Raw genomic sequence first — 27,198 nt, 5'->3', positions numbered from 1 at the left:
CCACTTTTTGTTGTTTTTCCAGAACACCGTGGCTTTGTACATTGTCTTTCTACATCTCATTTTAGTTTGCTGCCACTCTTTTGTTTCGTTTGTCCCTTCACTTGCTTCATCCTCCTCCCTACTGAGATCTTCTTGAAGGCTAAGTTTTGGAAATCATTGCCTATATGTGTAGGTATTGCTAGTTTTGCTATAGATCTCCAGCTTTTTGCATTGTCTTTCTATGTCTGTTTTAGTGTGCTGCCCTCAGATTTTGAGTTTTTGCCTTGACTTCCTTAATCTTCCTCCCTAGTTAAGTTTTCTTTCTAAGTGGAAGCGTTTCCAGACTGGCCTTACTTTCCGCATTGTCTTTCCACAGCTTTTCAGTCTGCTGCCACTCTTTGGTTTAGTATTTCCCTTGACTTCCTTCATCCTCCTTTCTATTGAGATCTTATTGAAGGCTAAGGTTTTTAAATCATTTCCTGTATTTGTAGGTATTGCTAGATTTGCTCTTGATCTCAGCTTTTTGCACAGCCTTGCTATGTCTGTTTTAGTGTGCTGCCCTCAGTTTTTCGTTTTTGCCTTGGTTTCCTGAATCTTCCTCCCTGTTTCAAGGTTCATTTCAAGTGTAAGGTTTTGAAATCGCTGTCTTCAAGAGTTTTGTGTCATTCCTTAGGTTGTTAGTATTATCGATTTTCTTTCAAAATCTCTCTTTTAGTTCACGGTCCTTGTTTTTGCCTATGGTTTTTCTTTTGTTCCCTAATCTCGGTTGGTTTTTTACTTGTCAACGTTCATGTCTTCGTCTTCCATTCCATTCTAGCCACTTTTTCTTGTTTTTCCAGAACACCGTGGCTTTGTACATTGTCTTTCTACATCTCATTTTAGTCTGCTGCCACTCTTTGGTTTAGTATTTCCCTTCACTTCCTTCATCCTCCTTTCTATTGAGATCTTCTTGATGCTAAGGTTTTTAAATCATTTCCTGTATTTGTAGGTATTGCTAGATTTGCTCTTGATCTCCAGCTTTTTGCACAGCCTTGCTATGTCTGTTTTAGTGTGCTGCCCTCAGTTTTTCGTTTTTGCCTTGGTTTCCTGAATCTTCCTCCCTGTTTCAAGGTTCATTTGAAGTGTAAGGTTTTGAAATCGCTGTCTTCAAGAGTTTTGTGTCATTCCTTAGGTTGTTAGTATTATCGACTTTCTTTCGAAATCTCTCTTTTAGTTCACGGTCCTTGTTTTTGCCTATGGTTTTTCTTTTGTTCCCTAATCTCGGTTGGTTTTTCACTTGTCAACGTTCATGTCTTCGTCTTCCATTCCATTCTAGCCACTTTTTGTTGTTTTTCCAGAACACCGTGGCTTTGTACATTGTCTTTCTACATCTCATTTTAGTTTGCTGCCACTCTTTTGTTTCGTTTGTCCCTTCACTTGCTTCATCCTCCTCCCTACTGAGATCTTCTTGAAGGCTAAGTTTTGGAAATCATTGCCTATATGTGTAGGTATTGCTAGTTTTGCTATAGATCTCCAGCTTTTTGCATTGTCTTTCTATGTCTGTTTTAGTGTGCTGCCCTCAGATTTTGAGTTTTTGCCTTGACTTCCTTAATCTTCCTCCCTAGTTAAGTTTTCTTTCTAAGTGGAAGCGTTTCCAGACTGGCCTTACTTTCCGCATTGTCTTTCCACAGCTTTTCAGTCTGCTGCCACTCTTTGGTTTAGTATTTCCCTTGACTTCCTTCATCCTCCTTTCTATTGAGATCTTATTGAAGGCTAAGGTTTTTAAATCATTTCCTGTATTTGTAGGTATTGCTAGATTTGCTCTTGATCTCAGCTTTTTGCACAGCCTTGCTATGTCTGTTTTAGTGTGCTGCCCTCAGTTTTTCGTTTTTGCCTTGGTTTCCTGAATCTTCCTCCCTGTTTCAAGGTTCATTTGAAGTGTAAGGTTTTGAAATCGCTGTCTTCAAGAGTTTTGTGTCATTCCTTAGGTTGTTAGTATTATCGATTTTCTTTCAAAATCTCTCTTTTAGTTCACGGTCCTTGTTTTTGCCTATGGTTTTTCTTTTGTTCCCTAATCTCGGTTGGTTTTTTACTTGTCAACGTTCATGTCTTCGTCTTCCATTCCATTCTAGCCACTTTTTCTTGTTTTTCCAGAACACCGTGGCTTTGTACATTGTCTTTCTACATCTCATTTTAGTCTGCTGCCACTCTTTGGTTTAGTATTTCCCTTGACTTCCTTCATCCTCCTTTCTGTTGAGATCTTATTGAAGGCTAAGGTTTTTAAATCATTTCCTGTATTTGTAGGTATTGCTAGATTTGCTCTTGATCTCCAGCTTTTTGCACAGCCTTGCTATGTCTGTTTTAGTGTGCTGCCCTCAGTTTTTCGTTTTTGCCTTGGTTTCCTGAATCTTCCTCCCTGTTTCAAGGTTCATTTGAAGTGTAAGGTTTTGAAATCGCTGTCTTCAAGAGTTTTGTGTCATTCCTTAGGTTGTTAGTATTATCGATTTTCTTTCAAAATCTCTCTTTTAGTTCACGGTCCTTGTTTTTGCCTATGGTTTTTCTTTTGTTCCCTAATCTCGGTTGGTTTTTCACTTGTCAACGTTCATGTCTTCGTCTTCCATTCCATTCTAGCCACTTTTTGTTGTTTTTCCAGAACACCGTGGCTTTGTACATTGTCTTTCTACATCTCATTTTAGTTTGCTGCCACTCTTTTGTTTCGTTTGTCCCTTCACTTCCTTCATCCTCCTCCCTACTGAGATCTTCTTGAAGGCTAAGTTTTGGAAATCATTGCCTATATGTGTAGGTATTGCTAGTTTTGCTATAGATCTCCAGCTTTTTGCATTGTCTTTCTATGTCTGTTTTAGTGTGCTGCCCTCAGATTTTGAGTTTTTGCCTTGGTTTCCTCAATCTTCCTCCCTGTTTCAAGGTTCATTTGAAGTGTAAGGTTTTGAAATCGCTGTCTTCAAGAGTTTTGTGTCATTCCTTAGGTTGTTAGTGTTATCGATTTTCTTTCAAAATCTCTCTTTTAGTTCACGGTCCTTTTTTTTGCCTATGGTTTTTCTTTTGTTCCCTAATCTCGGTTGGTTTTTCACTTGTCAACGTTCATGTCTTCGTCTTCCATTCCATTCTAGCCACTTTTTGTTGTTTTTCCAGAACACCGTGGCTTTGTACATTGTCTTTCTACATCTCATTTTAGTTTGCTGCCACTCTTTTGTTTCGTTTGTCCCTTCACTTCCTTCATCCTCCTCCCTACTGAGATCTTCTTGAAGGCTAAGTTTTGGAAATCATTGCCTATATCTGTAGGTATTGCTAGTTTTGCTATAGATCTCCAGCTTTTTGCATTGTCTTTCTATGTCTGTTTTAGTGTGCTGCCCTCAGATTTTGAGTTTTTGCCTTGACTTCCTTAATCTTCCTCCCTAGTTAAGTTTTCTTTCTAAGTGGAAGCGTTTCCAGACTGGCCTTACTTTCCACATTGTCTTTCCACAGCTTTTCAGTCTGCTGCCACTCTTTGGTTTAGTATTTCCCTTGACTTCCTTCATCCTCCTTTCTATTGAGATCTTATTGAAGGCTAAGGTTTTTAAATCATTTCCTGTATTTGTAGGTATTGCTAGATTTGCTCTTGATCTCCAGCTTTTTGCACAGCCTTGCTATGTCTGTTTTAGTGTGCTGCCCTCAGTTTTTCGTTTTTGCCTTGGTTTCCTGAATCTTCCTCCCTGTTTCAAGGTTCATTTGAAGTGTAAGGTTTTGAAATCGCTGTCTTCAAGAGTTTTGTGTCATTCCTTAGGTTGTTAGTATTATCGATTTTCTTTCAAAATCTCTCTTTTAGTTCACGGTCCTTGTTTTTGCCTATGGTTTTTCTTTTGCTCCCTAATCTCGGTTGGTTTTTCACTTGTCAACGTTCATGTCTTCGTCTTCCATTCCATTCTAGCCACTTTTTGTTGTTTTTCCAGAACACCGTGGCTTTGTACATTGTCTTTCTACATCTCATTTTAGTCTGCTGCCACTCTTTGGTTTAGTATTTCCCTTGACTTCCTTCATCCTCCTTTCTGTTGAGATCTTATTGAAGGCTAAGGTTTTTAAATCATTTCCTGTATTTGTAGGTATTGCTAGATTTGCTATAGATCTCCAGCTTTTTGCACAGCCTTGCTATGTCTGTTTTAGTGTGCTGCCCTCAGTTTTTCGTTTTTGCCTTGGTTTCCTGAATCTTCCTCCCTGTTTCAAGGTTCATTTGAAGTGTAAGGTTTTGAAATCACTGTCTTCAAGAGTTTTGTGTCATTCCTTAGGTTGTTAGTATTATCGATTTTCTTTCAAAATCTCTCTTTTAGTTCACGGTCCTGTTTTTTGCCTATGGTTTTTCTTTTGTTCCCTAATCTCGGTTGGTTTTTCACTTGTCAACGTTCATGTCTTCGTCTTCCATTCCATTCTAGCCACTTTTTCCACGTTGTTTTTCCAGAACACCGTGGCTTTGTACATTGTCTTTCTACATCTCATTTTAGTTTGCTGCCACTCTTTTGTTTCGTTTGTCCCTTCACTTCCTTCATCCTCCTCCCTACTGAGATCTTCTTGAAGGCTAAGTTTTGGAAATCATTGCCTATATGCGTAGGTATTGCTAGTTTTGCTATAGATCTCCAGCTTTTTGCATTGTCTTTCTATGTCTGTTTTAGTGTGCTGCCCTCAGATTTTGAGTTTTTGCCTTCACTTCCTTAATCTTCCTCCCTAGTTAAGTTTTCTTTCTAAGTGGAAGCGTTTCCAGACTGGCCTTACTTTCCACATTGTCTTTCCACAGCTTTTCAGTCTGCTGCCACTCTTTGGTTTAGTATTTCCCTTGACTTCCTTCATCCTCCTTTCTATTGAGATCTTATTGAAGGCTAAGGTTTTTAAATCATTTCCTGTATTTGTAGGTATTGCTAGATTTGCTCTTGATCTTCAGCTTTTTGCACAGCCTTGCTATGTCTGTTTTAGTGTGCTGCCCTCAGTTTTTCGTTTTTGCCTTGGTTTCCTGAATCTTCCTCCCTGTTTCAAGGTTCATTTGAAGTGTAAGGTTTTGAAATCGCTGTCTTCAAGAGTTTTGTGTCATTCCTTAGGTTGTTAGTATTATCGATTTTCTTTCAAAATCTCTCTTTTAGTTCACGGTCCTTGTTTTTGCCTATCGTTTTTCTTTTGCTCCCTAATCTCGGTTGGTTTTTCACTTGTCAACGTTCATGTCTTCGTCTTCCATTCCATTCTAGCCACTTTTTCTTGTTTTTCCAGAACACCGTGGCTTTGTACATTGTCTTTCAACATCTCATTTTAGTCTGCTGCCACTCTTTGGTTTAGTATTTCCCTTGACTTCCTTCATCCTCCTTTCTGTTGAGATCTTATTGAAGGCTAAGGTTTTTAAATCATTTCCTGTATTTGTAGGTATTGCTAGATTTGCTCTTGATCTCCAGCTTTTTGCACAGCCTTGCTATGTCTGTTTTAGTGTGCTGCCCTCAGTTTTTCGTTTTTGCCTTGGTTTCCTGAATCTTCCTCCCTGTTTCAAGGTTCATTTGAAGTGTAAGGTTTTGAAATCGCTGTCTTCAAGAGTTTTGTGTCATTCCTTAGGTTGTTAGTATTATCGATTTTCTTTCAAAATCTCTCTTTTAGTTCACGGTCCTTGTTTTTGCCTATGGTTTTTCTTTTGTTCCCTAATCTCGGTTGGTTTTTCACTTGTCAACGTTCATGTCTTCGTCTTCCATTCCATTCTAGCCACTTTTTGTTGTTTTTCCAGAACACCGTGGCTTTGTACATTGTCTTTCTACATCTCATTTTAGTTTGCTGCCACTCTTTTGTTTCGTTTGTCCCTTCACTTCCTTCATCCTCCTCCCTACTGAGATCTTCTTGAAGGCTAAGTTTTGGAAATCATTGCCTATATGTGTAGGTATTGCTAGTTTTGCTATAGATCTCCAGCTTTTTGCATTGTCTTTCTATGTCTGTTTTAGTGTGCTGCCCTCAGATTTTGAGTTTTTGCCTTGACTTCCTTAATCTTCCTCCCTAGTTAAGTTTTCTTTCTAAGTGGAAGCGTTTCCAGACTGGCCTTACTTTCCACATTGTCTTTCCACAGCTTTTCAGTCTGCTGCCACTCTTTGGTTTAGTATTTCCCTTGACTTCCTTCATCCTCCTTTCTATTGAGATCTTATTGAAGGCTAAGGTTTTTAAATCATTTCCTGTATTTGTAGGTATTGCTAGATTTGCTCTTGATCTCCAGCTTTTTGCACAGCCTTGCTATGTCTGTTTTAGTGTGCTGCCCTCAGTTTTTCGTTTTTGCCTTGGTTTCCTGAATCTTCCTCCCTGTTTCAAGGTTCATTTGAAGTGTAAGGTTTTGAAATCGCTGTCTTCAAGAGTTTTGTGTCATTCCTTAGGTTGTTAGTATTATCGATTTTCTTTCAAAATCTCTCTTTTAGTTCACGGTCCTTGTTTTTGCCTATGGTTTTTCTTTTGTTCCCTAATCTCGGTTGGTTTTTCACTTGTCAACGTTCATGTCTTCGTCTTCCATTCCATTCTAGCCACTTTTTCCACGTTGTTTTTCCAGAACACCGTGGCTTTGTACATTGTCTTTCTACATCTCATTTTAGTCTGCTGCCACTCTTTTCTTTCGTTTGTCCCTTCACTTGCTTCATCCTCCTCCCTACTGAGATCTTCTTGAAGGCTAAGTTTTGGAAATCATTGCCTATATGTGTAGGTATTGATAGTTTTGCTATAGATCTCCAGCTTTTTGCACAGCCTTGCTATGTCTGTTTTAGTGTGCTGCCCTCAGTTTTTCGTTTTTGCCTTGGTTTCCTGAATCTTCCTCCCTGTTTCAAGGTTCATTTGAAGTGTAAGGTTTTGAAATCGCTGTCTTCAAGAGTTTTGTGTCATTCCTTAGGTTGTTAGTATTATCGATTTTCTTTCAAAATCTCTCTTTTAGTTCACGGTCCTTGTTTTTGCCTATGGTTTTTCTTTTGTTCCCTAATCTCGGTTGGTTTTTCACTTGTCAACGTTCATGTCTTCGTCTTCCATTCCATTCTAGCCACTTTTTGTTGTTTTTCCAGAACACCGTGGCTTTGTACATTGTCTTTCTACATCTCATTTTAGTCTGCTGCCACTCTTTGGTTTAGTATTTCCCTTGACTTCCTTCATCCTCCTTTCTGTTGAGATCTTATTGAAGGCTAAGGTTTTTAAATCATTTCCTGTATTTGTAGGTATTGCTAGATTTGCTATAGATCTCCAGCTTTTTGCACAGCCTTGCTATGTCTGTTTTAGTGTGCTGCCCTCAGTTTTTCGTTTTTGCCTTGGTTTCCTGAATCTTCCTCCCTGTTTCAAGGTTCATTTGAAGTGTAAGGTTTTGAAATCGCTGTCTTCAAGAGTTTTGTGTCATTCCTTAGGTTGTTAGTATTATCGATTTTCTTTCAAAATCTCTCTTTTAGTTCACGGTCCTGTTTTTTGCCTATGGTTTTTCTTTTGTTCCCTAATCTCGGTTGGTTTTTCACTTGTCAACGTTCATGTCTTCGTCTTCCATTCCATTCTAGCCACTTTTTCCACGTTGTTTTTCCAGAACACCGTGGCTTTGTACATTGTCTTTCTACATCTCATTTTAGTTTGCTGCCACTCTTTTGTTTCGTTTGTCCCTTCACTTCCTTCATCCTCCTCCCTACTGAGATCTTCTTGAAGGCTAAGTTTTGGAAATCATTGCCTATATGTGTAGGTATTGCTAGTTTTGCTATAGATCTCCAGCTTTTTGCATTGTCTTTCTATGTCTGTTTTAGTGTGCTGCCCTCAGATTTTGAGTTTTTGCCTTGACTTCCTTAATCTTCCTCCCTAGTTAAGTTTTCTTTCTAAGTGGAAGCGTTTCCAGACTGGCCTTACTTTCCACATTGTCTTTCCACAGCTTTTCAGTCTGCTGCCACTCTTTGGTTTAGTATTTCCCTTGACTTCCTTCATCCTCCTTTCTATTGAGATCTTATTGAAGGCTAAGGTTTTTAAATCATTTCCTGTATTTGTAGGTATTGCTAGATTTGCTCTTGATCTCCAGCTTTTTGCACAGCCTTGCTATGTCTGTTTTAGTGTGCTGCCCTCAGTTTTTCGTTTTTGCCTTGGTTTCCTGAATCTTCCTCCCTGTTTCAAGGTTCATTTGAAGTGTAAGGTTTTGAAATCGCTGTCTTCAAGAGTTTTGTGTCATTCCTTAGGTTGTTAGTATTATCGATTTTCTTTCAAAATCTCTCTTTTAGTTCACGGTCCTTGTTTTTGCCTATGGTTTTTCTTTTGTTCCCTAATCTCGGTTGGTTTTTCACTTGTCAACGTTCATGTCTTCGTCTTCCATTCCATTCTAGCCACTTTTTGTTGTTTTTCCAGAACACCGTGGCTTTGTACATTGTCTTTCTACATCTCATTTTAGTTTGCTGCCACTCTTTTCTTTCGTTTGTCCCTTCACTTGCTTCATCCTCCTCCCTACTGAGATCTTCTTGAAGGCTAAGTTTTGGAAATCATTGCCTATATGTGTAGGTATTGATAGTTTTGCTATAGATCTCCAGCTTTTTGCACAGCCTTGCTATGTCTGTTTTAGTGTGCTGCCCTCAGTTTTTCGTTTTTGCCTTGGTTTCCTGAATCTTCCTCCCTGTTTCAAGGTTCATTTGAAGTGTAAGGTTTTGAAATCGCTGTCTTCAAGAGTTTTGTGTCATTCCTTAGGTTGTTAGTATTATCGATTTTCTTTCAAAATCTCTCTTTTAGTTCACGGTCCTTGTTTTTGCCTATGGTTTTTCTTTTGCTCCCTAATCTCGGTTGGTTTTTCACTTGTCAACGTTCATGTCTTCGTCTTCCATTCCATTCTAGCCACTTTTTGTTGTTTTTCCAGAACACCGTGGCTTTGTACATTGTCTTTCTACATCTCATTTTAGTCTGCTGCCACTCTTTGGTTTAGTATTTCCCTTGACTTCCTTCATCCTCCTTTCTGTTGAGATCTTATTGAAGGCTAAGGTTTTTAAATCATTTCCTGTATTTGTAGGTATTGCTAGATTTGCTATAGATCTCCAGCTTTTTGCACAGCCTTGCTATGTCTGTTTTAGTGTGCTGCCCTCAGTTTTTCGTTTTTGCCTTGGTTTCCTGAATCTTCCTCCCTGTTTCAAGGTTCATTTGAAGTGTAAGGTTTTGAAATCGCTGTCTTCAAGAGTTTTGTGTCATTCCTTAGGTTGTTAGTATTATCGATTTTCTTTCAAAATCTCTCTTTTAGTTCACGGTCCTGTTTTTTGCCTATGGTTTTTCTTTTGTTCCCTAATCTCGGTTGGTTTTTCACTTGTCAACGTTCATGTCTTCGTCTTCCATTCCATTCTAGCCACTTTTTCCACGTTGTTTTTCCAGAACACCGTGGCTTTGTACATTGTCTTTCTACATCTCATTTTAGTTTGCTGCCACTCTTTTGTTTCGTTTGTCCCTTCACTTCCTTCATCCTCCTCCCTACTGAGATCTTCTTGAAGGCTAAGTTTTGGAAATCATTGCCTATATGTGTAGGTATTGCTAGTTTTGCTATAGATCTCCAGCTTTTTGCATTGTCTTTCTATGTCTGTTTTAGTGTGCTGCCCTCAGATTTTGAGTTTTTGCCTTGACTTCCTTAATCTTCCTCCCTAGTTAAGTTTTCTTTCTAAGTGGAAGCGTTTCCAGACTGGCCTTACTTTCCACATTGTCTTTCCACAGCTTTTCAGTCTGCTGCCACTCTTTGGTTTAGTATTTCCCTTGACTTCCTTCATCCTCCTTTCTATTGAGATCTTATTGAAGGCTAAGGTTTTTAAATCATTTCCTGTATTTGTAGGTATTGCTAGATTTGCTCTTGATCTCCAGCTTTTTGCACAGCCTTGCTATGTCTGTTTTAGTGTGCTGCCCTCAGTTTTTCGTTTTTGCCTTGGTTTCCTGAATCTTCCTCCCTGTTTCAAGGTTCATTTGAAGTGTAAGGTTTTGAAATCGCTGTCTTCAAGAGTTTTGTGTCATTCCTTAGGTTGTTAGTATTATCGATTTTCTTTCAAAATCTCTCTTTTAGTTCACGGTCCTGTTTTTTGCCTATGGTTTTTCTTTTGTTCCCTAATCTCGGTTGGTTTTTCACTTGTCAACGTTCATGTCTTCGTCTTCCATTCCATTCTAGCCACTTTTTCCACGTTGTTTTTCCAGAACACCGTGGCTTTGTACATTGTCTTTCTACATCTCATTTTAGTTTGCTGCCACTCTTTTGTTTCGTTTGTCCCTTCACTTCCTTCATCCTCCTCCCTACTGAGATCTTCTTGAAGGCTAAGTTTTGGAAATCATTGCCTATATGTGTAGGTATTGATAGTTTTGCTATAGATCTCCAGCTTTTTGCACAGCCTTGCTATGTCTGTTTTAGTGTGCTGCCCTCAGTTTTTCGTTTTTGCCTTGGTTTCCTGAATCTTCCTCCCTGTTTCAAGGTTCATTTGAAGTGTAAGGTTTTGAAATCGCTGTCTTCAAGAGTTTTGTGTCATTCCTTAGGTTGTTAGTATTATCGATTTTCTTTCAAAATCTCTCTTTTAGTTCACGGTCCTTGTTTTTGCCTATGGTTTTTCTTTTGCTCCCTAATCTCGGTTGGTTTTTCACTTGTCAACGTTCATGTCTTCGTCTTCCATTCCATTCTAGCCACTTTTTGTTGTTTTTCCAGAACACCGTGGCTTTGTACATTGTCTTTCTACATCTCATTTTAGTCTGCTGCCACTCTTTGGTTTAGTATTTCCCTTGACTTCCTTCATCCTCCTTTCTGTTGAGATCTTATTGAAGGCTAAGGTTTTTAAATCATTTCCTGTATTTGTAGGTATTGCTAGATTTGCTATAGATCTCCAGCTTTTTGCACAGCCTTGCTATGTCTGTTTTAGTGTGCTGCCCTCAGTTTTTCGTTTTTGCCTTGGTTTCCTGAATCTTCCTCCCTGTTTCAAGGTTCATTTGAAGTGTAAGGTTTTGAAATCGCTGTCTTCAAGAGTTTTGTGTCATTCCTTAGGTTGTTAGTATTATCGATTTTCTTTCAAAATCTCTCTTTTAGTTCACGGTCCTGTTTTTTGCCTATGGTTTTTCTTTTGTTCCCTAATCTCGGTTGGTTTTTCACTTGTCAACGTTCATGTCTTCGTCTTCCATTCCATTCTAGCCACTTTTTCCACGTTGTTTTTCCAGAACACCGTGGCTTTGTACATTGTCTTTCTACATCTCATTTTAGTTTGCTGCCACTCTTTTGTTTCGTTTGTCCCTTCACTTCCTTCATCCTCCTCCCTACTGAGATCTTCTTGAAGGCTAAGTTTTGGAAATCATTGCCTATATGTGTAGGTATTGCTAGTTTTGCTATAGATCTCCAGCTTTTTGCATTGTCTTTCTATGTCTGTTTTAGTGTGCTGCCCTCAGATTTTGAGTTTTTGCCTTGACTTCCTTAATCTTCCTCCCTAGTTAAGTTTTCTTTCTAAGTGGAAGCGTTTCCAGACTGGCCTTACTTTCCACATTGTCTTTCCACAGCTTTTCAGTCTGCTGCCACTCTTTGGTTTAGTATTTCCCTTGACTTCCTTCATCCTCCTTTCTATTGAGATCTTATTGAAGGCTAAGGTTTTTAAATCATTTCCTGTATTTGTAGGTATTGCTAGATTTGCTCTTGATCTCCAGCTTTTTGCACAGCCTTGCTATGTCTGTTTTAGTGTGCTGCCCTCAGTTTTTCGTTTTTGCCTTGGTTTCCTGAATCTTCCTCCCTGTTTCAAGGTTCATTTGAAGTGTAAGGTTTTGAAATCGCTGTCTTCAAGAGTTTTGTGTCATTCCTTAGGTTGTTAGTATTATCGATTTTCTTTCAAAATCTCTCTTTTAGTTCACGGTCCTGTTTTTTGCCTATGGTTTTTCTTTTGTTCCCTAATCTCGGTTGGTTTTTCACTTGTCAACGTTCATGTCTTCGTCTTCCATTCCATTCTAGCCACTTTTTCCACGTTGTTTTTCCAGAACACCGTGGCTTTGTACATTGTCTTTCTACATCTCATTTTAGTTTGCTGCCACTCTTTTGTTTCGTTTGTCCCTTCACTTCCTTCATCCTCCTCCCTACTGAGATCTTCTTGAAGGCTAAGTTTTGGAAATCATTGCCTATATGTGTAGGTATTGCTAGTTTTGCTATAGATCTCCAGCTTTTTGCATTGTCTTTCTATGTCTGTTTTAGTGTGCTGCCCTCAGATTTTGAGTTTTTGCCTTGACTTCCTTAATCTTCCTCCCTAGTTAAGTTTTCTTTCTAAGTGGAAGCGTTTCCAGACTGGCCTTACTTTCCACATTGTCTTTCCACAGCTTTTCAGTCTGCTGCCACTCTTTGGTTTAGTATTTCCCTTGACTTCCTTCATCCTCCTTTCTATTGAGATCTTATTGAAGGCTAAGGTTTTTAAATCATTTCCTGTATTTGTAGGTATTGCTAGATTTGCTCTTGATCTCCAGCTTTTTGCACAGCCTTGCTATGTCTGTTTTAGTGTGCTGCCCTCAGTTTTTCGTTTTTGCCTTGGTTTCCTGAATCTTCCTCCCTGTTTCAAGGTTCATTTGAAGTGTAAGGTTTTGAAATCGCTGTCTTCAAGAGTTTTGTGTCATTCCTTAGGTTGTTAGTATTATCGATTTTCTTTCAAAATCTCTCTTTTAGTTCACGGTCCTTGTTTTTGCCTATGGTTTTTCTTTTGTTCCCTAATCTCGGTTGGTTTTTCACTTGTCAACGTTCATGTCTTCGTCTTCCATTCCATTCTAGCCACTTTTTGTTGTTTTTCCAGAACACCGTGGCTTTGTACATTGTCTTTCTACATCTCATTTTAGTTTGCTGCCACTCTTTTGTTTCGTTTGTCCCTTCACTTCCTTCATCCTCCTCCCTACTGAGATCTTCTTGAAGGCTAAGTTTTGGAAATCATTGCCTATATGTGTAGGTATTGCTAGTTTTGCTATAGATCTCCAGCTTTTTGCATTGTCTTTCTATGTCTGTTTTAGTGTGCTGCCCTCAGATTTTGAGTTTTTGCCTTGACTTCCTTAATCTTCCTCCCTAGTTAAGTTTTCTTTCTAAGTGGAAGCGTTTCCAGACTGGCCTTACTTTCTACATTGTCTTTCCACAGCTTTTCAGTCTTCTGCCACTCTTTGGTTTAGTATTTCCCTTGACTTCCTTCATCCTCCTTTCTATTGAGATCTTATTGAAGGCTAAGGTTTTTAAATCATTTCCTGTATTTGTAGGTATTGCTAGATTTGCTCTTGATCTCCAGCTTTTTGCACAGCCTTGCTATGTCTGTTTTAGTATGCTGCCCTCAGTTTTTCGTTTTTGCCTTGGTTTCCTGAATCTTCCTCCCTGTTTCAAGGTTCATTTGAAGTGTAAGGTTTTGAAATCGCTGTCTTCAAGAGTTTTGTGTCATTCCTTAGGTTGTTAGTATTATCGATTTTCTTTCAAAATCTCTCTTTTAGTTCACGGTCCTTGTTTTTGCCTATGGTTTTTCTTTTGCTCCCTAATCTCGGTTGGTTTTTCACTTGTCAACGTTCATGTCTTCGTCTTCCATTCCATTCTAGCCACTTTTTGTTGTTTTTCCAGAACACCGTGGCTTTGTACATTGTCTTTCTACATCTCATTTTAGTTTGCTGCCACTCTTTTGTTTCGTTTGTCCCTTCACTTCCTTCATCCTCCTCCCTACTGAGATCTTCTTGAAGGCTAAGTTTTGGAAATCATTGCCTATATGTGTAGGTATTGCTAGTTTTGCTATAGATCTCCAGCTTTTTGCATTGTCTTTCTATGTCTGTTTTAGTGTGCTGCCCTCAGATTTTGAGTTTTTGCCTTGACTTCCTTAATCTTCCTCCCTAGTTAAGTTTTCTTTCTAAGTGGAAGCGTTTCCAGACTGGCCTTACTTTCCACATTGTCTTTCCACAGCTTTTCAGTCTGCTGCCACTCTTTGGTTTAGTATTTCCCTTGACTTCCTTCATCCTCCTTTCTATTGAGATCTTATTGAAGGCTAAGGTTTTTAAATCATTTCCTGTATTTGTAGGTATTGCTAGATTTGCTCTTGATCTCCAGCTTTTTGCACAGCCTTGCTATGTCTGTTTTAGTGTGCTGCCCTCAGTTTTTCGTTTTTGCCTTGGTTTCCTGAATCTTCCTCCCTGTTTCAAGGTTCATTTGAAGTGTAAGGTTTTGAAATCGCTGTCTTCAAGAGTTTTGTGTCATTCCTTAGGTTGTTAGTATTATCGATTTTCTTTCAAAATCTCTCTTTTAGTTCACGGTCCTTGTTTTTGCCTATGGTTTTTCTTTTGTTCCCTAATCTCGGTTGGTTTTTCACTTGTCAACGTTCATGTCTTCGTCTTCCATTCCATTCTAGCCACTTTTTGTTGTTTTTCCAGAACACCGTGGCTTTGTACATTGTCTTTCTACATCTCATTTTAGTTTGCTGCCACTCTTTTGTTTCGTTTCTCCCTTCACTTCCTTCATCCTCCTCCCTACTGAGATCTTCTTGAAGGCTAAGTTTTGGAAATCATTGCCTATATGTGTAGGTATTGCTAGTTTTGCTATAGATCTCCAGCTTTTTGCATTGTCTTTCTATGTCTGTTTTAGTGTGCTGCCCTCAGATTTTGAGTTTTTGCCTTGACTTCCTTAATCTTCCTCCCTAGTTAAGTTTTCTTTCTAAGTGGAAGCGTTTCCAGACTGGCCTTACTTTCTACATTGTCTTTCCACAGCTTTTCAGTCTTCTGCCACTCTTTGGTTTAGTATTTCCCTTGACTTCCTTCATCCTCCTTTCTATTGAGATCTTATTGAAGGCTAAGGTTTTTAAATCATTTCCTGTATTTGTAGGTATTGCTAGATTTGCTCTTGATCTCCAGCTTTTTGCACAGCCTTGCTATGTCTGTTTTAGTGTGCTGCCCTCAGTTTTTCGTTTTTGCCTTGGTTTCCTGAATCTTCCTCCCTGTTTCAAGGTTCATTTGAAGTGTAAGGTTTTGAAATCGCTGTCTTCAAGAGTTTTGTGTCATTCCTTAGGTTGTTAGTATTATCGATTTTCTTTCAAAATCTCTCTTTTAGTTCACGGTCCTTGTTTTTGCCTATGGTTTTTCTTTTGTTCCCTAATCTCGGTTGGTTTTTCACTTGTCAACGTTCATGTCTTCGTCTTCCATTCCATTCTAGCCACTTTTTGTTGTTTTTCCAGAACACCGTGGCTTTGTACATTGTCTTTCTACATCTCATTTTAGTTTGCTGCCACTCTTTTGTTTCGTTTGTCCCTTCACTTCCTTCATCCTCCTCCCTACTGAGATCTTCTTGAAGGCTAAGTTTTGGAAATCATTGCCTATATGTGTAGGTATTGCTAGTTTTGCTATAGATCTCCAGCTTTTTGCATTGTCTTTCTATGTCTGTTTTAGTGTGCTGCCCTCAGATTTTGAGTTTTTGCCTTGACTTCCTTAATCTTCCTCCCTAGTTAAGTTTTCTTTCTAAGTGGAAGCGTTTCCAGACTGGCCTTACTTTCTACATTGTCTTTCCACAGCTTTTCAGTCTTCTGCCACTCTTTGGTTTAGTATTTCCCTTGACTTCCTTCATCCTCCTTTCTATTGAGATCTTATTGAAGGCTAAGGTTTTTAAATCATTTCCTGTATTTGTAGGTATTGCTAGATTTGCTCTTGATCTCCAGCTTTTTGCACAGCCTTGCTATGTCTGTTTTAGTATGCTGCCCTCAGTTTTTCGTTTTTGCCTTGGTTTCCTGAATCTTCCTCCCTGTTTCAAGGTTCATTTGAAGTGTAAGGTTTTGAAATCGCTGTCTTCAAGAGTTTTGTGTCATTCCTTAGGTTGTTAGTATTATCGATTTTCTTTCAAAATCTCTCTTTTAGTTCACGGTCCTTGTTTTTGCCTATGGTTTTTCTTTTGTTCCCTAATCTCGGTTGGTTTTTCACTTGTCAACGTTCATGTCTTCGTCTTCCATTCCATTCTAGCCACTTTTTGTTGTTTTTCCAGAACACCGTGGCTTTGTACATTGTCTTTCTACATCTCATTTTAGTTTGCTGCCACTCTTTTGTTTCGTTTGTCCCTTCACTTCCTTCATCCTCCTCCCTACTGAGATCTTCTTGAAGGCTAAGTTTTGGAAATCATTGCCTATATGTGTAGGTATTGCTAGTTTTGCTATAGATCTCCAGCTTTTTGCACAGCCTTGCTATGTCTGTTTTAGTGTGCTGCCCTCAGTTTTTCGTTTTTGCCTTGGTTTCCTGAATCTTCCTCCCTGTTTCAAGGATCATTTGAAGTGTAAGGTTTTGAAATCGCTGTCTTCAAGAGTTTTGTGTCATTCCTTAGGTTGTTAGTATTATCGATTTTCTTTCAAAATCTCTCTTTTAGTTCACGGTCCTTGTTTTTGCCTATGGTTTTTCTTTTGTTCCCTAATCTCGGTTGGTTTTTCACTTGTCAACGTTCATGTCTTCGTCTTCCATTCCATTCTAGCCGCTTTTTCTTGTTTTTCCAGAACACCGTGGCTTTGTACATTGTCTTTCTACATCTCATTTTAGTTTGCTGCCACTCTTTTGTTTCGTTTGTCCCTTCACTTCCTTCATCCTCCTCCCTACTGAGATCTTCTTGAAGGCTAAGTTTTGGAAATCATTGCCTATATGTGTAGGTATTGCTAGTTTTGCTATAGATCTCCAGCTTTTTGCATTGTCTTTCTATGTCTGTTTTAGTGTGCTGCCCTCAGTTTTTCATTTTTGCCTTGGTTTCCTGAATCTTCCTCCCTGTTTCAAGGTTCATTTGAAGGGTAAGGTTTTGAAATCGCTGTCTTCAAGAGTTTTGTGTCATTCCTTAGGTTGTTAGTATTATCGATTTTCTTTCAAAATCTCTCTTTTAGTTCACGGTCCTTGTTTTTGCCTATGGTTTTTCTTTTGTTCCCTAATCTCGGTTGGTTTTTCACTTGTCAACGTTCATGTCTTCGTCTTCCATTCCAGTCTAGCCACTTTTTGTTGTTTTTCCAGAACACCGTGGCTTTGTACATTGTCTTTCTACATCTCATTTTAGTTTGCTGCCACTCTTTTGTTTCGTTTGTCCCTTCACTTCCTTCATCCTCCTCCCTACTGAGATCTTCTTGAAGGCTAAGTTTTGGAAATCATTGCCTATATGTGTAGGTATTGCTAGTTTTGCTATAGATCTCCAGCTTTTTGCATTGTCTTGCTATGTCTGTTTTAGTGTGCTGCCCTCAGATTTTGAGGTTTTGTCTTGACTTCCTTAATCTTCCGCCCTAGTTAAGTTTTCTTTCTAAGTGGAAGCGTTTCCAGACTGGCCTTACTTTCTACATTGTCTTTCCACAGCTTTTCAGTCTGCTGCCACTCTTTGGTTTAGTATTTCCCTTCACTTCCTTCATCCTCCTTTCTATTGAGATCTTCTTGAAGGCTAAGTTTTGGAAATCATTGCCTATATGTGTAGTTATTGCTAGTTTTGCTATAGATCTCCAGCTTTTTGCATTGTCTTTCTATGTCTGTTTTAGTGTGCTACCCTCAGTTTTTCGTTTTTGCCTTGGTTTCCTGAATCTTCCTCCCTGTTTCAAGGTTCATTTGAAGTGTAAGGTTTTGAAATCGCTGTCTTCAAGAGTTTTGTGTCATTCCTTAGGTTGTTAGTATTATCGATTTTCTTTCAAAATCTCTCTTTTAGTTCACGGTCCTTGTTTTTGCCTATGGTTTTTCTTTTGTTCCCTAATCTCGGTTGGTTTTTCACTTGTCAACGTTCATGTCTTCGTCTTCCATTCCATTCTAGCCACTTTTTGTTGTTTTTCCAGAACACCGTGGCTTTGTACATTGTCTTTCTACATCTCATTTTAGTTTGCTGCCACTCTTTTGTTTCGTTTGTCCCTTCACTTCCTTCATCCTCCTCCCTACTGAGATCTTCTTGAAGGCTAAGTTTTGGAAATCATTGCCTATATGTGTAGGTATTGCTAGTTTTGCTATAGATCTCCAGCTTTTTGCATTGTCTTGCTATGTCTGTTTTAGTGTGCTGCCCTCAGATTTTGAGTTTTTGCCTTGACTTCCTTAATCTTCCGCCCTAGTTAAGTTTTCTTTCTAAGTGGAAGCGTTTCCAGACTGGCCTTACTTTCTACATTGTCTTTCCACAGCTTTTCAGTCTGCTGCCACTCTTTGGTTTAGTATTTCCCTTCACTTCCTTCATCCTCCTTTCTACTGAGATCTTATTGAAGGCTAAGTTTTGGAAATCATTGCCTATATGTGTAGTTATTGCTAGTTTTGCTATAGATCTCCAGCTTTTTGCATTGTCTTTCTATGTCTGTTTTAGTGTGCTGCCCTCAGTTTTTCGTTTTTGCCTTGGTTTCCTGAATCTTCCTCCCTGTTTCAAGGTTCATTTGAAGTGTAAGGTTTTGAAATCGCTGTCTTCAAGAGTTTTGTGTCATTCTTTAGGTTGTTAGTATTATCGATTTTCTTTCAAAATCTCTCTTTTAGTTCACGGTCCTTGTTTTTGCCTATGGTTTTTCTTTTGCTCCCTAATCTCGGTTGGTTTTTCACTTGTCAACGTTCATGTCTTCGTCTTCCATTCCATTCTAGCCACTTTTTGTTGTTTTTCCAGAACACCGTGGCTTTGTACATTGTCTTTCTACATCTCATTTTAGTTTGCTGCCACTCTTTTGTTTCGTTTGTCCCTTCACTTCCTTCATCCTCCTCCCTACTGAGATCTTCTTGAAGGCTAAGTTTTGGAAATCATTGCCTATATGTGTAGGTATTGCTAGTTTTGCTATAGATCTCCAGCTTTTTGCGTTGTCTTTCTATGTCTGTTTTAGTGTGCTGCCCTCAGATTTTGAGTTTTTGCCTTGACTTCCTTAATCTTCCGCCCTAGTTAAGTTTTCTTTCTAAGTGGAAGCGTTTCCAGACTGGCCTTACTTTCTACATTGTCTTTCCACAGCTTTTCAGTCTGCTGCCACTCTTTGGTTTAGTATTTCCCTTCACTTCCTTCATCCTCCTTTCTATTGAGATCTTATTGAAGGCTAAGTTTTGGAAATCATTGCCTATATGTGTAGTTATTGCTAGTTTTGCTCTTGATCTCCAGCTTTTTGCATTGTCTTTCTATGTCTGTTTTAGTGTGCTGCCCTCAGTTTTTCGTTTTTGCCTTGGTTTCCTGAATCTTCCTCCCTGTTTCAAGGTTCATTTGAAGTGTAAGGTTTTGAAATCGCTGTCTTCAAGAGTTTTGTGTCATTCCTTAGGTTGTTAGTATTATCGATTTTCTTTCAAAATCTCTCTTTTAGTTCACGGTCCTTGTTTTTGCCTATGGTTTTTCTTTTGTTCCCTAATCTCGGTTGGTTTTTCACTTGTCAACGTTCATGTCTTCGTCTTCCATTCCATTCTAGCCACTTTTTGTTGTTTTTCCAGAACACCGTGGCTTTGTACATTGTCTTTCTACATCTCATTTTAGTTTGCTGCCACTCTTTTGTTTCGTTTGTCCCTTCACTTCCTTCATCCTCCTCCCTACTGAGATCTTCTTGAAGGCTAAGTTTTGGAAATCATTGCCTATATGTGTAGGTATTGCTAGTTTTGCTATAGATCTCCAGCTTTTTGCATTGTCTTTCTATGTCTGTTTTAGTGTGCTGCCCTCAGTTTTGAGTTTTTGCCTTGGTTTCCTGAATCTTCCTCCCTGTTTCAAGGTTCATTTGAAGTGTAAGGTTTTGAAATCGCTGTCTTCAAGAGTTTTGTGTCATTCCTTAGGTTGTTAGTATTATCGATTTTCTTTCAAAATCTCTCTTTTAGTTCACGGTCCTTGTTTTTGCCTATGGTTTTGCTTTTGTTCCCTAATCTCGGTTGGTTTTTCACTTGTCAACGTTCATGTCTTCGTCTTCCATTCCATTCTAGCCACTTTTTGTTGTTTTTCCAGAACACCGTGGCTTTGTACATTGTCTTTCTACATCTCATTTTAGTTTGCTGCCACTCTTTTGTTTCGTTTGTCCCTTCACTTCCTTCATCCTCCTCCCTACTGAGATCTTCTTGAAGGTTAAGTTTTGGAAATCATTGCCTATATGTGTAGGTATTGCTAGTTTTGCTATAGATCTCCAGCTTTTTGCATTGTCTTGCTATGTCTGTTTTAGTGTGCTGCCCTCAGATTTTGAGTTTTTGCCTTGACTTCCTTAATCTTCCGCCCTAGTTAAGTTTTCTTTCTAAGTGGAAGCGTTTCCAGACTGGCCTTACTTTCTACCTTGTCTTTCCACAGCTTTTCAGTCTGCTGCCACTCTTTGGTTTAGTATTTCCCTTGACTTCCTTCATCCTCCTTTCTATTGAGATCTTCTTGAAGGCTAAGGTTTTTAAATCATTTCCTGTATTTGTAGGTATTACTAGATTTGCTCTTGATCTCCAGCTTTTTGCACAGCCTTGCTATGTCTGTTTTAGTGTGCTGCCCTCAGTTTTTCGTTTTTGCCTTGGTTTCCTGAATCTTCCTCCCTGTTTCAAGGTTCATTTGAAGTGTAAGGTTTTGAAATCGCTGTCTTCAAGAGTTTTGTGTCATTCCTTAGGTTGTTAGTGTTATCGATTTTCTTTCAAAATCTCTCTTTTAGTTCACGGTCCTTGTTTTTGCCTATGGTTTTTCTTTTGTTCCCTAATCTCAGTTGGTTTTTCACTTGTCAACGTTCATGTCTTCGTCTTCCATTCCATTCTAGCCACTTTTTGTTGTTTTTCCAGAACACCGTGGCTTTGTACATTGTCTTTCTACATCTCATTTTAGTTTGCTGCCACTCTTTTGTTTCGTTTGTCCCTTCACTTCCTTCATCCTCCTCCCTACTGAGATCTTCTTGAAGGCTAAGTTTTGGAAATCATTGCCTATATGTGTAGGTATTGCTAGTTTTGCTATAGATCTCCAGCTTTTTGCATTGTCTTGCTATGTCTGTTTTAGTGTGCTGCCCTCAGATTTTGAGGTTTTGCCTTGACTTCCTTAATCTTCCGCCCTAGTTAAGTTTTCTTTCTAAGTGGAAGCGTTTCCAGACTGGCCTTACTTTCTACATTGTCTTTCCACAGCTTTTCAGTCTGCTGCCACTCTTTGGTTTAGTATTTCCCTTCACTTCCTTCATCCTCCTTTCTATTGAGATCTTCTTGAAGGCTAAGGTTTTTAAATCATTTCCTGTATTTGTAGGTATTGCTAGATTTGCTCTTGATCTCCAACTTTTTGCACAGCCTTGCTATGTCTGTTTTAGTGTGCTGCCCTCAGTTTTTCGTTTTTGCCTTGGTTTCCTGAATCTTCCTCCCTGTTTCAAGGTTCATTTGAAGTGTAAGGTTTTGAAATCGCTGTCTTCAAGAGTTTTGTGTCATTCCTTAGGTTGTTAGTATTATCGATTTTCTTTCAAAATCTCTCTTTTAGTTCACGGTCCTTGTTTTTGCCTATGGTTTTTCTTTTGTTCCCTAATCTCGGTTGGTTTTTCACTTGTCAACGTTCATGTCTTCGTCTTCCATTCCATTCTAGCCACTTTTTGTTGTTTTTCCAGAACACCGTGGCTTTGTACATTGTCTTTCTACATCTCATTTTAGTTTGCTGCCACTCTTTTGTTTCGTTTGTCCCTTCACTTCCTTCATCCTCCTCCCTACTGAGATCTTCTTGAAGGCTAAGTTTTGGAAATCATTGCCTATATGTGTAGGTATTGCTAGTTTTGCTATAGATCTCCAGCTTTTTGCATTGTCTTTCTATGTCTGTTTTAGTGTGCTGCCCTCAGTTTTTCGTTTTTGCCTTGGTTTCCTGAATCTTCCTCCCTGTTTCAAGGTTCATTTGAAGTGTAAGGTTTTGAAATCGCTGTCTTCAAGAGTTTTGTGTCGTTCCTTAGGTTGTTAGTATTATCGATTTTCTTTCAAAATCTCTCTTTTAGTTCACGGTCCTTGTTTTTGCCTATGGTTTTTCTTTTGTTCCCTAATCTCGGTTGGTTTTTCACTTGTCAACGTTCATGTCTTCGTCTTCCATTCCATTCTAGCCACTTTTTCTTGTTTTTCCAGAACACCGTGGCTTTGTACATTGTCTTTCTACATCTCATTTTAGTTTGCTGCCACTCTTTTGTTTCGTTTGTCCCTTCACTTCCTTCATCCTCCTCCCTACTGAGATCTTCTTGAAGGCTAAGTTTTGGAAATCATTGCCTATATGTGTAGGTATTGCTAGTTTTGCTATAGATCTGCAGCTTTTTGCACAGCCTTGCTATGTCTGTTTTAGTGTGCTGCCCTCAGTTTTTCGTTTTTGCCTTGGTTTCCTGAATCTTCCTCCCTGTTTCAAGGTTCATTTGAAGTGTAAGGTTTTGAAATCGCTGTCTTCAAGAGTTTTGTGTCATTCCTTAGGTTGTTAGTATTATCGATTTTCTTTCAAAATCTCTCTTTTAGTTCACGGTCCTTGTTTTTGCCTATGGTTTTTCTTTTGTTCCCTAATCTCGGTTGGTTTTTCACTTGTCAACGTTCATGTCTTCGTCTTCCATTCCAGTCTAGCCACTTTTTGTTGTTTTTCCAGAACACCGTGGCTTTGTACATTGTCTTTCTACATCTCATTTTAGTTTGCTGCCACTCTTTTGTTTCGTTTGTCCCTTCACTTCCTTCATCCTCCTCCCTACTGAGATCTTCTTGAAGGCTAAGTTTTGGAAATCATTGCCTATATGTGTAGGTATTGCTAGTTTTGCTATAGATCTCCAGCTTTTTGCATTGTCTTTCTATGTCTGTTTTAGTGTGCTGCCCTCAGATTTTGAGGTTTTGCCTTGACTTCCTTAATCTTCCTCCCTAGTTAAGTTTTCTTTCTAAGTGGAAGCGTTTCCAGACTGGCCTTACTTTCTACATTGTCTTTCCACAGCTTTTCAGTCTGCTGCCACTCTTTGGTTTAGTATTTCCCTTCACTTCCTTCATCCTCCTCCCTACTGAGATCTTCTTGAAGGCTAAGTTTTGGAAATCATTGCCTATATGTGTAGGTATTGCTAGTTTTGCTATAGATCTCCAGCTTTTTGCACAGCCTTGCTATGTCTGTTTTAGTGTGCTGCCCTCAGTTTTTCGTTTTTGCCTTGGTTTCCTGAATCTTCCTCCCTGTTTCAAGGTTCATTTGAAGTGTAAGGTTTTGAAATCGCTGTCTTCAAGAGTTTTGTGTCATTCCTTAGGTTGTTAGTATTATCGATTTTCTTTCAAAATCTCTCTTTTAGTTCACGGTCCTTGTTTTTGCCTATGGTTTTTCTTTTGTTCCCTAATCTCGGTTGGTTTTTCACTTGTCAACGTTCATGTCTTCGTCTTCCATTCCATTCTAGCCACTTTTTGTTGTTTTTCCAGAACACCGTGGCTTTGTACATTGTCTTTCTACATCTCATTTTAGTTTGCTGCCACTCTTTTGTTTCGTTTGTCCCTTCACTTCCTTCATCCTCCTCCCTACTGAGATCTTCTTGAAGGTTAAGTTTTGGAAATCATTGCCTATATGTGTAGGTATTGCTAGTTTTGCTATAGATCTCCAGCTTTTTGCATTGTCTTTCTATGTCTGTTTTAGTGTGCTGCCCTCAGATTTTGAGTTTTTGCCTTGACTTCCTTAATCTTCCGCCCTAGTTAAGTTTTCTTTCTAAGTGGAAGCGTTTCCAGACTGGCCTTACTTTCTACATTGTCTTTCCACAGCTTTTCAGTCTGCTGCCACTCTTTGGTTTAGTATTTCCCTTGACTTCCTTCATCCTCCTTTCTATTGAGATCTTCTTGAAGGCTAAGGTTTTTAAATCATTTCCTGTATTTGTAGTTATTGCTAGATTTGCTCTTGATCTCCAGCTTTTTGCACAGCCTTGCTATGTCTGTTTTAGTGTGCTGCCCTCAGTTTTTCGTTTTTGCCTTGGTTTCCTGAATCTTCCTCCCTGTTTCAAGGTTCATTTGAAGTGTAAGGTTTTGAAATCGCTGTCTTCAAGAGTTTTGTGTCATTCCTTAGGTTGTTAGTATTATCGATTTTCTTTCAAAATCTCTCTTTTAGTTCACGGTCCTTGTTTTTGCCTATGGTTTTTCTTTTGTTCCCTAATCTCGGTTGGTTTTTCACTTGTCAACGTTCATGTCTTCGTCTTCCATTCCATTCTAGCCACTTTTTGTTGTTTTTCCAGAACACCGTGGCTTTGTACATTGTCTTTCTACATCTCATTTTAGTTTGCTGCCACTCTTTTGTTTCGTTTGTCCCTTCACTTCCTTCATCCTCCTCCCTACTGAGATCTTCTTGAAGGCTAAGTTTTGGAAATCATTGCCTATATGTGTAGGTATTGCTAGTTTTGCTATAGATCTCCAGCTTTTTTTGCATTGTCTTTCTATGTCTGTTTTAGTGTGCTGCCATCAGATTTTGAGTTTTTGCCTTGACTTCCTTAATCTTCCGCCCTAGTTAAGTTTTCTTTCTAAGTGGAAGCGTTTCCAGACTGGCCTTACTTTCTACATTGTCTTTCCACAGCTTTTCAGTCTGCTGCCACTCTTTGGTTTAGTATTTCCCTTCACTTCCTTCATCCTCCTTTCTATTGAGATCTTCTTGAAGGCTAAGTTTTGGAAATCATTGCCTATATGTGTAGTTATTGCTAGTTTTGCTCTTGATCTGCAGCTTTTTGCACAGCCTTGCTATGTCTGTTTTAGTGTGCTGCCCTCAGTTTTTCGTTTTTGCCTTGGTTTCCTGAATCTTCCTCCCTGTTTCAAGGTTCATTTGAAGTGTAAGGTTTTGAAATCGCTGTCTTCAAGAGTTTTGTGTCATTCCTTAGGTTGTTAGTATTATCGATTTTCTTTCAAAATCTCTCTTTTAGTTCACGGTCCTTGTTTTTGCCTATGGTTTTTCTTTTGTTCCCTAATCTCGGTTGGTTTTTCACTTGTCAACGTTCATGTCTTCGTCTTCCATTCCATTCTAGCCACTTTTTGTTGTTTTTCCAGAACACCGTGGATTTGTACATTGTCTTTCTACATCTCATTTTAGTTTGCTGCCACTCTTTTGTTTCGTTTGTCCCTTCACTTCCTTCATCCTCCTCCCTACTGAGATCTTCTTGAAGGCTAAGTTTTGGAAATCATTGCCTATATGTGTAGGTATTGCTAGTTTTGCTATAGATCTCCAGCTTTTTGCATTGTCTTGCTATGTCTGTTTTAGTGTGCTGCCCTCAGATTTTGAGTTTTTGCCTTGGTTTCCTGAATCTTCCTCCCTGTTTCAAGGTTCATTTGAAGTGTAAGGTTTTGAAATCGCTGTCTTCAAGAGTTTTGTGTCATTCCTTAGGTTGTTAGTATTATCGATTTTCTTTCAAAATCTCTCTTTTAGTTCACGGTCCTTGTTTTTGCCTATGGTTTTTCTTTTGTTCCCTAATCTCGGTTGGTTTTTCACTTGTCAACGTTCATGTCTTCGTCTTCCATTCCATTCTAGCCACTTTTTGTTGTTTTTCCAGAACACCGTGGCTTTGTACATTGTCTTTCTACATCTCATTTTAGTTTGCTGCCACTCTTTTGTTTCGTTTGTCCCTTCACTTCCTTCATCCTCCTCCCTACTGAGATCTTCTTGAAGGCTAAGTTTTGGAAATCATTGCCTATATGTGTAGGTATTGCTAGTTTTGCTATAGATCTCCAGCTTTTTGCATTGTCTTGCTATGTCTGTTTTAGTGTGCTGCCCTCAGATTTTGAGTTTTTGCCTTGGTTTCTTGAATCTTCCTCCCTGTTTCAAGGTTCATTTGAAGTGTAAGGTTTTGAAATCGCTGTCTTCAAGACTTTCGTGTCATTCCTTAGGTTGTTAGTGTTATCGATTTTCTTTCAAAATCTCTCTTTTAGTTCACGGTCCTTGTTTTTGCCTATGGTTTTTCTTTTGTTCCCTAATCTCGGTTGGTTTTTCACTTGTCAACGTTCATGTCTTCGTCTTCCATTCCATTCTAGCCACTTTTTGTTGTTTTTCCAGAACACCGTGGCTTTGTACATTGTCTTTCTACATCTCATTTTAGTTTGCTGCCACTCTTTTGTTTCGTTTGTCCCTTGACTTCCTTCATCCTCCTCCCTACTGAGATCTTCTTGAAGGCTAAGTTTTGGAAATCATTGCCTATATGTGTAGGTATTGCTAGTTTTGCTATAGATCTCCAGCTTTTTGCATTGTCTTGCTATGTCTGTTTTAGTGTGCTGCCCTCAGATTTTGAGGTTTTGCCTTGGTTTCTTGAATCTTCCTCCCTGTTTCAAGGTTCATTTGAAGTGTAAGGTTTTGAAATCGCTGTCTTCAAGACTTTCGTGTCATTCCTTAGGTTGTTAGTGTTATCGATTTTCTTTCAAAATCTCTCTTTTAGTTCACGGTCCTTGTTTTTGCCTATGGTTTTTCTTTTGTTCCCTAATCTCGGTTGGTTTTTCACTTGTCAACGTTCATGTCTTCGTCTTCCATTCCATTCTAGCCACTTTTTGTTGTTTTTCCAGAACACCGTGGCTTTGTACATTGTCTTTCTACATCTCATTTTAGTTTGCTGCCACTCTTTTGTTTCGTTTGTCCCTTGACTTCCTTCATCCTCCTCCCTACTGAGATCTTCTTGAAGGCTAAGTTTTGGAAATCATTGCCTATATGTGTAGGTATTGCTAGTTTTGCTATAGATCTCCAGCTTTTTGCATTGTCTTGCTATGTCTGTTTTAGTGTGCTGCCCTCAGATTTTGAGGTTTTGCCTTGACTTCCTTAATCTTCCTCCCTAGTTAAGTTTTCTTTCTAAGTGGAAGCGTTTCCAGACTGGCCTTACTTTCTACCTTGTCTTTCCACAGCTTTTCAGTCTGCTGCCACTCTTTGGTTTAGTATTTCCCTTGACTTCCTTCATCCTCCTTTCTATTGAGATCTTATTGAAGGCTAAGTTTTGGAAATCATTCCCTATATGTGTAGGTATTGCTAGTTTTGCTATAGATCTCCAGCTTTTTGCATTGTCTTGCTATGTCTGTTTTAGTGTGCTGCCCTCAGTTTTTCGTTTTTGCCTTGGTTTCCTGAATCTTCCTCCCTGTTTCAAGGTTCATTTCAAGTGTAAGGTTTTGAAATCGCTGTCTTCAAGAGTTTTGTGTCATTCCTTAGGTTGTTAGTATTATCGATTTTCTTTCAAAATCTCTCTTTTAGTTCACGGTCCTTGTTTTTGCCTATGGTTTTTCTTTTGTTCCCTAATCTCGGTTGGTTTTTTACTTGTCAACGTTCATGTCTTCGTCTTCCATTCCATTCTAGCCACTTTTTGTTGTTTTTCCAGAACACCGTGGCTTTGTACATTGTCTTTCTACATCTCATTTTAGTCTGCTGCCACTCTTTGGTTTAGTATTTCCCTTCACTTCCTTCATCCTCCTTTCTATTGAGATCTTCTTGATGCTAAGGTTTTTAAA

This window comes from Opisthocomus hoazin, chromosome 17 (genome assembly GCF_030867145.1).
Source record: "Opisthocomus hoazin isolate bOpiHoa1 chromosome 17, bOpiHoa1.hap1, whole genome shotgun sequence".
In the NCBI taxonomy this organism is placed as follows: Eukaryota; Metazoa; Chordata; class Aves; order Opisthocomiformes; family Opisthocomidae; genus Opisthocomus; species Opisthocomus hoazin.
This window is presented reverse-complemented; position numbering follows the sequence as displayed.